Source organism: Aquarana catesbeiana, linkage group LG03 (assembly GCF_042186555.1).
Source record: "Aquarana catesbeiana isolate 2022-GZ linkage group LG03, ASM4218655v1, whole genome shotgun sequence".
Lineage (NCBI taxonomy): Eukaryota > Metazoa > Chordata > Amphibia > Anura > Ranidae > Aquarana > Aquarana catesbeiana.
Window position 1 is genome coordinate 69094885 of NC_133326.1, and position 12708 is coordinate 69107592.

Below are 12708 nucleotides of genomic sequence, written 5' to 3' on the forward strand. Positions count from 1 at the left end.
ATAAAGGAAGGCCCGTAGATGTGGTGTATCTGGATTTTGCAAAAGCATTTGACACAGTTCCCCATAAACGTTTACTGTACAAAATAAGGTCCGTTGGCATGGACCATAGGGTGTGTACATGGATTGAAAACTAGCTACAAGGGCGTGTTCAGAGGGTGGTGATAAATGGGGAGTACTCAGAATGGTCAGGGGTGGGTAGTGGGGTTCCCCAGGGTTCTGTGCTGGGACCAGTCCTATTTAATTTGTTTATAAACGACCTGGAGGATGGGATAAACAGTTCAATCTCTGTATTTGCAGACGATACTAAGCTAAGCAGGGCGATAACTTCTTCCCAGGATGTGGAAACCTTGCAAAAAGACCTGAACAAATTAATGGGGTGGGCGACTACATGGCAAATGAGGTTCAATGTAGAAAAATGTAAAATAATGCATTTGGGTGGCAAAAATATGAATGCAATCTATACACTGGGGGGAGAACCTCTGGGGGAATCTAGAATGGAAAAGGACCTGGGGGTCCTAGTAGATGATAGGCTCAGCAATGGCATGCAATGCCAAGCTGCTGCTAATAAAGCAAACAGAATATTGGCATGCATTAAAAGGGGGATCAACTCCAGAGATAAAACGATAATTCTCCCGCTCTACAAGACTCTGGTCCGGCCGCACCTGGAGTATGCTGTCCAGTTCTGGGCACCAGTCCTCAGGAGGGATGTACTGGAAATGGAGCGAGTACAAAGAAGGGCAACAAAGCTAATAAAGGGTCTGGAGGATCTTAGTTATGAGGAAAGGTTGCGAGCACTGAACTTATTCTCTCTGGAGAAGATACGCTTGAGAGGGGATATGATTTAAATTTACAAATACTGTACTGGTGACCCCACAATAGGGATAAAACTTTTTCGCAGAAGAGAGTTTAATAAGACTCGTGGCCACTCATTACAATTAGAAGAAAAGAGGTTTAACCTTAAACTACGTAGAGGGTTCTTTACTGTAAGAGCGGCAAGGATGTGGAATTCCCTTCCACAGGCGGTGGTCTCAGCGGGGAGCATTGAAAGCTTCAAGTAACTATTAGATAATCACCTGAATGACCGCAACATACAGGGATATGTAATGAAATACTGACACATAATCACACACATAGGTTGGACTTGATGGACTTGTGTCTTTTTTCAACCTCACCTACTATGTAACTATAGGATTGTGTATATAGGATTTTACATTTTTATTTTATTTTTTTCCCCTTTTATAGGTTGAACTAAATGGACTTGTGTCTTTTTTTCAACTAACTATGTAACTATGATTGGGCACAATTCCTCCCACTGACACCAATAATGCAATTTTTTTACTCCCACCGACCACCAAGTCTATGGCATTGTTTACTGATGCCATGGAATTTTTAACTTCCACTGGTCACAGTCTGACCCCCTTAAAGTTTGAAGGTCAGTAAACTGGCTCTTTGTTTCAAAAGTTTGGAGACCCCTCCTTTAGAGCTTAGACGCTCATGTGCAGTAGAACTTTAATACAGAAGCTGTTGTGCAGCTGGGACAGATATTCCAGTACTGAACATTTGAATCTCAGAGAGCAGTGGAAACCCCTTAATTATTCATATGATGGACTTTCCACTTGTCTGCTTATCCTTCCATTTAAAGCAATCCACTGCCAGTGGTGCATGCATGTCTGTAACTTACTATAACCTAATCTCTACACAAACAATATACTATCTAACCTACTTATGTACAGTATACAGTGATAATTTTAGGGCTTGTTCACACTTTGTACAGCCCCCAACTACTCCTATTACGCTGCAGAGGAAATGGGTGTACACATGCTGTGGATGTAATTCTTTGCTTCGCCACTGCAGCAGGAGTTATACCCCCTGTCGCTTTCAGCGGACATAGCAACTCCTGAGCACAATGTATTCAAGTGAATGGGGCTGCTCTGCAAGCGCAAAGCAACTGTGTGCAATGTGCGGCATTGTGGCATGCCGGAGCAGGGTTCAAGGGGGGGTAAAAGCTGGCAGTGAGGAGATGAGATGTCTGGAGAAAGGAGGCATTGTATCAAGTCTCCCGGAAGGTGCGGGAGACTCCTGCATTTCTGCGGCGGCTCCAGCACACCCGCAAGCACCTCCCGATCTCCTGGGAATGATTGGTGCAGCGGGGATCAGCTGTGATCACCGATCTCCTTTGTATAGATTTTTAGCTGACAGCCGCTTCTCCTTCTCTCTCTCCCGCGGCTGTCAGCTAAAAAGCTATACTGGGAGATTGGTGATCACAGCTGTCCCTCCAGCCACACAGATCATCCCCGACTGCTCTGTGTGCTCCTCCCGGGCCCCCTTCATGTCCTTCTCTGCCCCCGTTCTCCTCCAGCCCCCTCCATGTCCTTCTCTACCCCCATTCTCCTCCGGCCCCCTCCATGTCCTTCTCTGCCCCCATTCTCCTCCGGCCCCCTCCATGTCCTTCTCTGCCCCCATTCTCCTCCGGCCCCCTCCATGTCCTTCTCCGCCCCAATTCTCCTCCAGCCCCCTCCGTGTCCTTCTCCACCCCAATTCTCCTCCAGCCCCCTCCATGTCCTTCTCTGCCCCAATTCTCCTCCAGCCCCCTCCATGTCCTTCTCCGCCCCCGTTCTCCTCCGGCCCCCTCCATGTCCTTCTCCGCCCCAATTCTCCTCCAGCCCCCTCCATGTCCTTCTCCGCCCCCGTTTTCCTCCGGCCCCCTCCATGTCCTTCTCCGCCCCAATTCTCCTCCAGCCCCCTCCATGTCCTTCTCCACCCCAATTCTCCTCCGGCCCCCTCCATGTCCTTCTCCACCCCAATTCTCCTCCGGCCCCCTCCATGTCCTTCTCCACCCCAATTCTCCTCCGGCCCCCTCCATGTCCTTCTCCGCCCCAATTCTCCTCCGGCCCCCTCCATGTCCTTCTCCGCCCCAATTCTCCTCCAGCCCCCTCCAAGTCCTTCTCCGCCCCCGTTCTCCTCCGGCCCCCTCCATGTCCTTCTCCGCACCCCGCTTGTTCTCCTCCGGCCCCCCTCCTCTCCTCTCCAGCTGCAGGGGGAACTAGTTAATGGACACAGCGAGTGAGATCGCTCCTGTGTCCTGTGATAAATGAGCAGAGTAAACTGTGTTTACTCTGCTCAGTTTATGAATGGACAGGAGCCTCTGTCTGAGCCTCTGTCTCCTGTTCATTCATCTTTAGTGCCGAGAAAGGGACTGGGGAATGTGTGTCCTCAAAGGGGAGATATTTAGACCCCTGACATCTCACCAAAGCCCCCCCAAAAATATAAAAAAAAAAATTGTAAAAAAATTCTAAAAAAAGTATAGTATAAAAAAAACTACTGACACCACTCTCCCCTGCTCTACCAACACTGTCCACTGCCCCAACCCCCTCCCCCCAAAAAGCATTGTGAAAAAAAAATTAAAAACAAATTAAATTGTAAAAAAATCAATTATTAAAAATAAAAAACTACTGACACCGTCAACATACCACCCACCCCACCCCTTCCCCAGAAGCACTGCGAGAAAATATTGAAAAAGTGAATTAAATAATATTTTGCCACGGGGGGGTGTGTGGGGGGGTGGGGGGTTGCGTTTGCGGGCGCGAAGCGCCACCTCCCTGAAATGAGTTTGCCACCTCCCTGAAATGAGTTTGCCACCTCCCTAAAATGAGTTTCTGCAGGTTGGGATGTCTGTCTCTCCGTCTGTCAAATGTTCTTTGAAGAGCGATTCGAAAAGTGGATTGCTCTTCAGAGACCACAGCAAGTGTGAATGAGTCCTTATGTAATCAGAGGGCATTCATTCAGTTTTTATGAATACCATGTAACAATTTCAGGTAGCACCTGTTGTAACACTTCTAAAATAATAGCCCTACTTTGTTATTATATAATCAAGGATTGCCTCCTACTCCTGTCAGTGCATTGCAAGTCTTTCTGTAATAGCGGCCTTATTACATAATCAAATTGGAGTGCTAGAGAGTGTTTCCGTATGTCTACATCTCCCCAGAGAGTGCGGTAAACCTTACTGTAATCATGTCTCACATCAGAAGTAGAGCAGCTGAATGAGCCATCATCTATAAGCATTGCACAATCCCAGCATATGGCATAAAAGTACAACTGCTGTTCAGTTTGCCACATACAGCCACTTTAACTCCACTTTTTTTAAAGGATTTCATATTTCAGCGGACCTGATGTCATCTAATATTGCTATTTTTTGGGTGATGATAGAAAATGAGTAATGAGCTTAACAAATTCAATGAAAGGGCTTTAATGGGGAAAGAAATGGAACACATTGTTATCAGTGCCAAGGATTTATGCTGTAAGCTTTAGCTGTTTGTTTTTGCTAATATAAAGGATGTGTTTGCAGCGTTCTTTATGCTCCATCCCCCTAATTAATCACTGTGTTCATTTTCTGTCCAGTCCTTCTGTTGGCAATAATATACAGTCATTCAGGCATGAGATAGGCATGATACATGAATAGTATGCTGGAGTCTATTGGGGAAAGGTGAGTAAAGAGCAACCAATGGTGAGGAGGTGCACTTTCTAATATATGGCAAAAAAAAAAAAAGTGTGTATGTGTATATATAATATATATACATATATATATATATATATGTGTGTGTGTGTATATATATATATATATATATATATATATATATATATATATATATATATATATGTAAGAAGGCCAGTATGCTGGCCTGAATTTATGGGAGGAGCCCGGGGGGGGTATTTAACCAGCCCGCTCGCCTGTGGTCTTTGTCGGTTTCCTGTGCGCGATACTACGTCACTAGCCCGACTAGTCGAGATTTGTTAGCGTTCGTGAGTTCCGTTTTCGACGTTCTCGAGGCTTTCGTTACCATCGTGGTTTTGTACAAAGTGTCTGGCTCGGCTGTCGCAGGTAGGGTTTTACGTTTGACCTTTCATTTCATGCATTTATGTTAGATATCTTGTCACCAGATCTTGATATTGAAACTTACGAGTCATTCGTAAAAACCCTACACATAGCCGTATCGTTAGCCACTCACATGCACCGCTATCATAAACAAACATGCGACACCTTATGTACTTCACTATAAGTCAAACCTTGAAGCAACAGTATTGCACCGCTCCGTTTAAACGTCTCACAAATGTTTTTACGTCACCGTACCATGCTCCACAGACAGGTTGTTGCCAGTCGCAAATCGCGGCACACCGACTCGTGTCTCATTCGTAGCAAATCATTTCAACCATTTCAATCATTTCACTAATTTCTCTGTCACTACCGCGTTCCAATTCGAATCTAATGGCATCCGTGATGCACCGATTTGTCCCGGTGTGCCCCAGTTGTTTTTCGGCCTCATTTCAGTACATGCTCCAGAGTCTGGTTCGTTGTTAGTCGCAGTTTACGGCTCACCGATTCAGGCCTCTGTCATGGCAATCATTTCACTGTCACGAATCATGTCCCGGGTCGAATCCAGTTGCATCCTTATGCACCGATTCGTCCCGGCGCGCCCCAGGGTTTTGGCCTTATTTCAGTACATGCTCCGGAGCCCGTTTTCGTTGTTAGTCGCAAAAAATTTGGCTCACCGATTCGAGTCTCTGTCATGGCAATCATTTCACTGTCACGTATCACATTCCGATTCGAATCCACTCGCATCTGACTCGGCTAAATTGATGATAGGCAACTCCTATCCTCATATTGATTAGTGGTTCCAAATTAATAATAACTACTGCAGTAGGGAACAGACACAAAAGATACGCTCAGCATCTTTCCAAATTACTGTTCTGCTTTATTATGACGCAATTGAAGGTTTTTATGCACATGATTACGTAGGTATCACATTAATATTACAATTGTACATTTATGGTAACAAGGGGCGTTACATAGGCAGGCTAATTCTAATCAGGACTCGAAAGAATGTAAACATTTACTGAAAACATTATTAGTGCCGTGCACAGTGAGGGCAGTGTGCAATACATACAAAATACAATACAATTATATACAGAACGTACAAATTTCCATTACAGTCTCCCCTCTTTTGATCAATATTTTGATCACTAACCATACCTGCTATCACCTTTAACCTGGAACCTCCACATGCTTAGGTGGAGGTAGTCCTGGCCAAAGAGGCAAAAAAACTCCATTGTGGAGAAAATAATAGCTGAGCAACTTTTTCATTACAAAATGACTTTTCATTGTGAAAAACAAATGATTGATAAGACATATTTACAGAGTACTGGCTGTACACTCCTGTGGCCAGAATGGCCTTCTAGCTGAATTGTGGACATGCTGACTTATCAGCATATGTAAACACAGACAATTCTACATAAAATGGAAGACGTACAAAAGACAAATATGACTTCAACATGGCTAAACATGACTTCAACTACTTTTCAAATATATATATCCCTTACAATTAAAGTAATTGAATCAAAAAGTACCCTAGACTGTGATCACAAGAGGGAAACAAATCAAACACAGAGATTTCTTTAATTTAGTCATTTTTGCAGTGTCTGGTGTAGATCCAGGTGACTTTTCCTTCAAGTTTTGCAAAAACTGTACATGAAATAGATGCAGTATTGAGTCTCCAAACTTTTCCTTATATATATAAATGTCTCTTAACAATCCAAAAGTCACCTGGCTTTAGTTTTAGATCCTTCCAAACTTTTAGGATCTGGAATTGGGGAGAAAACACATAAATGAGTTTGTCAAAAAACCTTAAAAGATCAGCAACATTCTCCGTGAGATCCGAATGGAGGACTTCAGCTGCTGAGACAAAATATTAGCAAGTGAGTAACACACTCCCAAACCAAATCCCATAGGGAGAGAGTCCACCACCCCCCCTAGGGGCTTCATAAAATATAAGAAAACATTCAGGCAAAAGTTTTCTAGTTTCTTACTCTACTTTGTCCGCTACATTGTAGACAGTAAGGGGTGTAAAAATAAAACCGCAAAACTTCTAGTAAGGACTCTCCTATAAAAAATGATTTCCTCTGTTACTCTCTGTACTTTCTGGCACTCTGTACTTACAAACTACTTCTGATAACACTTTTTACTGTGGCCTTTGCAGTAGCATTTGCCACTGGACATCCAAAAAACATGTCCATACAGACAAAATGCATACTTGTAAGATCCTGACTTGGGCATCTGGATATATCTTTTTTGTAATCTCTGGGAGGGATGTTCAGCTTTTGGTAACACCTTTGGTAACAGGTAAAACAAGAAGTGGTATGTTATAAAAACAACTGTGGAGAACCCTGGCTCTATCCCACGCTCATTTACTAAGGCAGCCATAACTGCTTGTGACTGATGACACGGTCCATGTGTCAAGCTGAAGGGAAAAGAGTGGTTGGCAGACATAAATGATCACTTTTTCCAAAGTCCTGTTTCATAAGAAGTTGCCCCCTGTGGACCACTTGTTCTTCTCGTTCTGGGGTCCTTAAAGTTGAATTATTAATCCCAGCTATACTGGGCCAGAACTAGGGTGGAATCTGTGAGTTGCACAGACCCATCAAGTGTCCGGGGCTGTAAATGCAGCATCCTTAGAGTCACCTGGTCTGCTTCCATGTGTGAAAGTTAATATGGCTACCTCAGCAAGAAGCTGGAAGGCTGAAAACAGCCAATCAAATTAACTTGGCATGCTTGGTTGGTTTACCTGCCGAAGTAAAAACAAACTTCTGGCCCTTCAAATGGAACCAAAAGCTCTCTATATCTCGACTATCTATATAAATATACACTCTTTTTATAGCTCACAGGCTTTGCTAAAACATGGAGCTCTGCTTCTTGAGCTGGGCAAAAAGGATCCAATGACTTTGAATACAGAGTATCTTTCTGGGTGATAAACTGCATACTCAAATCTACAAAAAATGTAATATCTGGGTCTTCAGGGAGTGTGTCCCGCACGGGGCTCACAGCAGCTGATTCCTACACCATCAATTTAACACATGTGGTTTTTCCTTTCTTTTGAATAAATGTCCACATTTTTCATTGTTAGATTTGTACATAAATAAACTCATATTTTAAACCTTTCATTAGACAAACATTTAGTTATCTGTATATTTGCTGCGCAGAATGTCGGACCATTGACCAAAACAATATCTAACTTTGTCTAATAGCACCTTTGCATAAAAGCTACAGCTCTGATATATCAGGATGAACCCTTCATTACTGGGTCCAGCTTGCATGAATATATTACAATGGCTTGTTTTCTATCACACTATTTGTGTAAGAACTCCAGTTTCATGTTTCAAAAGACAACTTCTTCCTGGCAATATTATAATAAATGATAACAATACCCTGCGGTCATGGAGAGATGCCCATAAATCCAAACTATTCTTCTGCCTATACCACTTCACTTACAAGAAAAAGGGGCACATCATTTCACAATCCACACATTCTGCTTTGGATTTCAAAAATAAAAATAAATAAAAACAAAAGGATCAATAATCTGTATGATGGACCAGAAAGCATCAAAAACTATAACACAACTGGCTGCAGGTGGCATCTATCCTAACAGGGTGTGTGGACTTGATGTGATGGGTCTGTTATATTTAAATTTTATTTATTATTACTCTTACATCATGGACCGCACATCAAGTTATTATCAAAAACCTTACAATATCATTTTTGTAGAAGAACTTCTTATGTATCCCATCCATCTTGGCTTTGTTAAATATTATGGCAGCTTTATTCAAAATAACAACCTCATCTTAATCTTTTTTTTCTCTCAATAAGGGCTTATTGAATAAATGTAAAATTACAAAATTGTTATCTTAATCTAAACTAATCCCATTTTTACAAATTTCCCCAATAACCTGGATTTCATTTCCAACCAAAGGTTGTCTAAACCAGTTTCAATATATCTATATAATTGTTAAACTCATATTAGAAATTAATACTCATTATTACTTAATTTTACTTAATTTCCCTTTTTTAAATGCACTGTTTCCACTATCAAAGGATATTCAATTTGTGTAATACACGGTTAAATGTAACCTTCATTTTACCGTGTTTGGAAAACAGATTCAAAATAATTGTGATCACATTGTTTACCATTAGATTCGTTAACCCGGCACATTTTGTTATAAATGTTTTGTCTAAAAAACAGAAATTGGCATGATGTCCTTCCAGCTTATCACTAACCTCTCATCCCAGCCACATTTCTTTCATGAGAGCATAAAGGAGGGGGTCACATCTGCGTACATGGCACACACAAGCAATAGAACTAAAGGTCCCAGCATTCGCACATACATTTTTCCCATTTGTACACAACATGTGCATATCATTCTCTCACTTTCTTTTAACTCTTTAATATTTTCCTGCCTAAATTCTGCTTTCCTTATTTTGTTTAAATAACTTTTATATCTAGCTTCTATGATTCTATGATCAGATGGGGAGCCACAGTGCTCATCCCATCTTCCCTCTCTGACAACATATAAAGTATTCTGTTTTAACTCTCATTTCTCTGTTTCTGACTTTTACTAGTTGTAGTGCCTGATCCCAAATTCATCCCACAACTTACATGAAAATGTCCCTTTCTGTCTAGTTCTAATGTCACCCTTGATCCATCCTGCTCACATTGATAGCTGTTTCTCTAGCTGTTTACTCTGCATGATTCTTAGTCCCTGTGGACCTTGGTAACCCAATTACCTATTGTGGATCTCTGTCCACTTTAACCATTAATATAGGGGCTCAGTATAGGCGGAACCACACCTTCGGTTCATATATAGCGCTTCTCTTGCGCTGGGCATTTTTGAGGGTCTCTTACCCTTCATTCCCTTACTTAATTCAATGCCCATAATGACTGGCCAGTCTTCTCTCTTCTCTACTTGTGCCTATACCCTCTTGCCTCTAAACTACTTTATCTAGCAGATGTACTACATATACCTGTGAACAGTACTATTCTTCCCTTTCTTATTTATAACACTCCGATGGACAATAGACAGGGACAACATAACATATAACCACCAATCAATACAGTTCGATTAAGGGGAGTAAAATAGGTACCCTTTGTCCCGAAAATGCCTTACCGATCAAGGAAGTCTGATAACTCAAATGTAAGCAAAAGGCTTACCTCAGCCGGCTGATTATCAGAAATTCCCGGATCGTCTCAAGCTCCTCGTTTCGGATACTCAGGGTCACCTGGAATCCCCTCCTAAGGCAAAGCTCGCCATGCATGACTCGGCTAAATTGATGATAGGCAACTCCTATCCTCATATTGATTAGTGGTTCCAAATTAATAATAACTACTGCAGTAGGGAACAGACACAAAAGATACGCTCAGCATCTTTCCAAATTACTGTTCTGCTTTATTATGACGCAATTGAAGGTTTTTATGCACATGATTACGTAGGTATCACATTAATATTACAATTGTACATTTATGGTAACAAGGGGCGTTACATAGGCAGGCTAATTCTAATCAGGACTCGAAAGAATGTAAACATTTACTGAAAACATTATTAGTGCCGTGCACAGTGAGGGCAGTGTGCAATACATACAAAATACAATACAATTATATACAGAACGTACAAATTTCCATTACACATCCGAGATGCAGTGATTCGTCCCGGCATGCCCCAGGGTTTTTGGCCTCATTTCAGTACATGCTCCAGAGTCCGGTTCGTAGTCAGTTGCAGTTGCAGCCAACCGATTCGTGCCTCTGTCATGGCAAATCATTTCATTTTGCCGTCACGTACCACGCTCCGATTCGAATCCAGTCGCATCTGAGATTCGTCCCGGTGTGCCCCAGTTGTTTTTTGGCCTCATTTCAGTACATGCTTCAGAGTCCGGTTCGTTGTCAGTCGCAGCCGCGGCTCGACTGTTTCATGTCTCTGTCATGGCAAACAGTTCCTTCATTTCACTGTGACATACCGCGCTCCGATTCGAATCCAGTGGCATCCGAGATGCATCAATTCGTCTCGGCGTGCCCCAGTTGGCTTGGCCTCATTTCATTTCATTTCATTTTTCCACAGTTTGATTACTTACTTGTCGCAGTCGCGGCACTGTTTCATGCCTTCATCCAGGCATAGACATTTCACTCATTTCATTTCATGCAACAGTCGCATCAAGTCGAGAAGAAAAAAAAAATCAAAAACCACTCCAAATCGACAAACTCGCATAAACGCACTGCAAAGTTACACAAGTCAGTCATTTAAGTCACCTTTTCAATTCAGATAGTCAAACCCCTCACCAGTTGTCATATGTCATTTCTCTCTCCAGGTCAGTCAAGTTCAGTAGGTCCACCCTGCACCAGGTTGGATGGTATTCCCCCAGGTGAAAAAAAACAAAAAAAAAACAAAAAAAACCCCCCCTCCAAAAAGGACAGGAGCTAGGTACGTATGCTGACACAGAAAAAGAAACAATGTCAATTTTATGTCACCCTCAATAGGTTCCGGTCGACCATCTTGCAACCTCAAAAGACAACAAATCACTTCCAGGGCACAAGCCACCTAGAGCCATGTCTCAAGCTGGCAGCGAAGACATCACCGCCCCTCTGTCACCTTCCCCAATTTCAGACAGTGGCAGTGTGCAGTCCCTCAGGGGATGGACCATCCCCAAATTAACAGCGGAACTGAAGCGCAGGGGTGTGCCTTTCCCTGCTACGGCCAGGAAGGCAGAGCTTTTTAAGCTCCTCTTCCCCCCGCCAGCCACAGCTGGGCCCAGTACTCAACAGGCTTCTCTCGAAACAATTTCCGCTGCTATATCCCAACTTCACACCATGGTGTAATCTTTGTCGACTACAGTCATGGATGTCCAAGCCAGAGTGGCACTCTTGGAGGCTTACCCGGCCACGACCATCCCTGACCCACCCACAGTACAGGTGCTGACACCCCTTCCTGCAGGTTCTACAGGGACAAGTCCCACTATCTGCCCAGCACATCTGGTCCCAGCCAACATTAGGAAGGACATCCTGGATGGCAAGATCGTCAACCTCGCCTCCCTACTCATTTCAGTCCACGACTTGGCAGAGAACAAAGCCTATACCTGGGGAGACGTGTCAGTGGTCCTCAAGGCCAAAGATCCTAGGCTCAACCGAAAGTTGTCCGTCCCAGAGTTTGCGCTGGCCTTCGGCATGGTCAGGGATGTCTTATGCTCAGCCTCCCCCAGCAGAAGGGATGAACTGGATCTATATCTCCACACTGTGGTGGACTTGGGCTACAAATATGGAGGTTTTTCATTTTACGATTACCATAGTTCCTTCTCCACAAAAGCAGCAGCCAGGTTGGCACAATTTCAGACAGGCATGGATTGGAGCCTTTTGGACACTGAATTGTTCTGCCGTCACTTTGCTGGCATGCGCTCACCATTGTGCGCTATTTGCCAATCCTCCTCCCATACCGCTGCCTGGTGCGCTAACGCGGCAGTTACTCGCCCATTCGAGTTCCCCTCCACCTCCGGTGCAATGCAAGGCCTGTCGGCCCCCGCACAGACGTCCAAAGTGGACAAGTTCGGATGCTCAGTTCGGACCGTAGGAGGAGCAGCCATTTGTAACAACTACAAGTACGGCTCATGTAATTTTAGCCAATTTCGCCTGCTCCATATCTGCATCATATTTCAGAGGGCACAACCAATAAATTTATGTGAGGTCAAGCAGCAGAAGATAGCATGACTAGGCCGAGTCAATGTCCTGTGGCTGGGGCTCTATCTTTCCTCACACCCTACTCCTTCCCTGGCCACCTTCCTTATCCAAGGATTTACAGCAGGGTTCCACACTGGCCTTATCTCTCTGCCCCATACAACCTATG

At 43.5% G+C, this 12708-nt stretch overlaps 2 long non-coding RNA genes across 2 annotated transcripts in view; one reads left to right on the top strand and one right to left on the bottom strand.

Annotated features, from left to right (window-relative positions):
* LOC141134443 (uncharacterized) overlaps positions 1–12708 on the top strand; it is a 320727-nt gene that overhangs the window by 165945 nt on the left and 142074 nt on the right. The gene's annotated exons all lie outside the window — the stretch shown is intronic.
* Positions 5727–10143, bottom strand: LOC141131424 (uncharacterized). The gene is made up of 2 exons (XR_012242769.1): positions 10035–10143; positions 5727–6635 (listed from the first exon to the last, which is right to left on the bottom strand). It is a non-coding gene; the product is annotated as an uncharacterized lncRNA (long non-coding RNA).